This window comes from Diceros bicornis, chromosome 13 (genome assembly GCF_020826845.1).
Source record: "Diceros bicornis minor isolate mBicDic1 chromosome 13, mDicBic1.mat.cur, whole genome shotgun sequence".
NCBI classification, from domain to species: Eukaryota; Metazoa; Chordata; class Mammalia; order Perissodactyla; family Rhinocerotidae; genus Diceros; species Diceros bicornis.
In genome coordinates, this window is record NC_080752.1 from 30288049 (window position 1) to 30291226 (window position 3178).

A 3178-nucleotide genomic window follows, 5' to 3' on the forward strand; every position below is an offset into this window, starting at 1 on the left:
TGCTTCAATTTTTCCACACTTTGAAATTTTTCAAAATAAAAAGCTTGAAAATTGTCAAAAAAATAATGGAACTAGAAAATCACCATTTTGCAACTAATTAGTCAAGAGTCATCAATGAATCCTAAAACCACTAGGTGAAAATTTGAAGACAAACAGGATATTTGGGATGGTCTCAGCGTACCTACCCATAGATCACTTATCAGTTTCAAAAGGGGAAAATGGTAATTTCACAGTGGAGAATAGCAGCAGAGCCCCCCTTACCCAGGAGATGAAGGCTGATGTCATCACTAACGGGACCGACATTAGTGTCTCCTGAGGTGCTACACAAGGTGGACACAGCACTGCTTCCGTGGCATTCTTGCCAAACTTTTATAACCTGTATTATATTAATGTTAACATTCCTGAATTTGATAATAGTGATATATATTATTGTGATATATATATATTATTTTATATGTCTATGTAGAGAGAGGGAGTGATAAAGCAAATGTGACAAAATGTTATCAATTCGTGAATCTGGATAAAGGGCACACAGGAGTTCTTTCTACTATTCTTGCAATGCTATCATAAGTTTTAAATTATTTCAGAGTGAAAAATTTTTAGAAAAGTCTAAATTAGACCTAGACCAGTTGGGGAGACAGCTCCTAATTGTGATGAGCCCTAAAAACAGGGATTAAGAGAAAATCAAATCTTGATAAAATAACTTTATTTTTATTTAAATACCTTTATTACCTTGGTATATCTTCCAGTTTTCAGCAATACTTGTTCACTTTACAGAGCTGAGAGAGCTGAGAATCCAAAGGAGGGCCTGGAAGGTGAGGAGGTCAACCAGTGATCAGGTTGCAAACTGGGGCCTGTTCCCCGATGCTCTGGCTCTCTGTCCAGTACCCTTTCTTTCCAGTTGAGACTCCTCATCCTTATGCTGGAAGCCGGCCACCCAGAGAGCTGTTGGGGACCCCTCGGTCCCTCAGCACCTGCCCAGCACTGGCACTCACCTGCTTTATGCTTCCTGGTATTGTTTTCCAGTTATTCTTTGTCCCCACCCCCACCTGGCTTGTAGACTGCTCCACCGGGCTGTGGCTGGCTTTCATTTTTCTAGTGTGTTCTCACACTGTAGTCTTAGCACAGTGCTGGGTAAGGCATAAGAGCTCAGTAAATCCTTTCTGATCCATTATCTTCAGAAAGCATTTAATGAATGCTCAGAAGAGAGGAGATGGGTAAGAACAGATACCTTTTGGCTCCCTAACAATCTTCGGGCTTAATGTGTAAGGGATGTGAACACACAAGCAAACAAACCGAGAGAACTTACAAAACACATTTTAAACGAGTAGAACTTTTGACGATCAGCACTGTAAAGCTGAAACCCAGAGACGAACTCAGTTAGGAGCAGGACGACTCCACTGCCCATCCTCCCTCTGGCCTCATCAATTCTCTTCCTGAAGGAGTTCTTTACCTTCTTCAAGATTGTGTTTGCTGGTCTCCCTAACTCGCCTGAAAACTTCTGGTGGAAGGGACAGCATTTGTGGTTTTGTCCCTGTGTGACCCTTCTCCAGTTTCTGCATACCCAGCTCTGCCCACTTGCAGCAAGCATCCAAGGCCCCACAGAGCTTCCCACACTAAATGCCTCAGTCTCAATCTTGTCCAGAGTGGTCCAGCGAGGTGGATGGAGCACAGCTTCAGGGTCTGACAAACCTCGGACAGCATTTATGGGCTGGGTGACATTCTTGGGCAAGTGTGTGACCTCAGGCAAATCACATGGCCTCTGAGCCTCGGTTTCTTCTTCCGCAAAATGGAGATCATAAAACTGACTTCTCCCGCAAAATGACTGGTTGGATTGAGACAACACAGACCTCTGTGCTTCACTTTGCGCTTCGAAATGTTAGTGACCATCAGGGGCCATTTGTCCAGCTTCCTCCCCTGTGTGAAGGGCTCCCCCTAGGGGTGGGTCAAGGTCACTCATTCTGTCTGCCTCTACTCCCTGCTCCCTATCTCTCCAAATTGGTTCAGGCATAATCTGGTTAGTATAAACAGCAGGCATCAGAGATGGACTTACAGGACTTAATATTTATTCCCAGGAGGCTGTGAGAAGCAGGAGGCACCCACTCCAAAGCCAGACGGCCTGGGTTCAAATCCCAGCTCCACCATCTACTAGTCCTGTGAGTTTGGGCAGGGTTACTTAACCTCTGTGCCTCAGTTTCCTTATCTATAACACAGGAATGACAACAATGGCACCTACCTTACAGGGCTGATGTGAGGATTAAATGAGTTAATGCATAAATATAGAGCACTTTGCTATTACTGCATTTCATTGAATCTGATACACTGACACACTAAAAAATTGATTGTCGCCAATTAAACTAGGTCATATCACCAACAGCACTGGAACTGAAATCACTGAAATTCAGAAATGTGAAACAAAAGGCGTGTCTTAAAATAGATGAAGTACACCATTATTATTACAGCCTGGAGCTGGACTATGCTAGCATTAGGGTTAGGGTTCAAATCCCAGGTCCACTGACTACTTGAGCGACCTTATGCAAGATAACCTCTCTGGGCCTCAGTTTTCTTCTCACGTGTACATGCGGATGGTATGATCAGTACTACACACAAGACTGTCGGGGCAACTAAATATGTGAATACTTAGCACCTGGTACATAGTAGGCGCTATCATTGCTATTATTTAGAACAAAGTTATTCTTTCCAGGCGTGGAGGTTAGCTAGGAGAGGGAGGAAAGGTCGCACGACTCCGGCTTTTTACACAAAGGGTCCTGGCCTCCCCTGCTCCCCCAAGCCGTGACGTCAGGAAGACCCGGGAGCCCCGCGCCTCGCCCCCGCCTAGCCCCGCCTCACTCGCCCTAGCCCTGCCCCGATCTAGTCTCGCGCACTTTCAAAGTACGCGAGCTCCGGCCGAGACCCGGGGCCGGCAGTTGGTCGGGCGAAACCATCTGTTAAGCTACGTGGGGGGAGTTAAAAGCCTACGCACCCACATTGTTTCAATTTTTAGCTTTTCAGGCCCAGGCGCTGGTGTTATGTTAGCCTTCTAACACGTGCTGTAGGCTCAGACTGCCGAGAAGGAGTCCTAACCTGCTAGGGAGAGGGTAGTTGTGTCTCCGTGCTACGCCCTCCCCCTCCTGACGGGGAGCCAGTGGGAGAGGACGACGGCCGGCGGGGGGAGGAG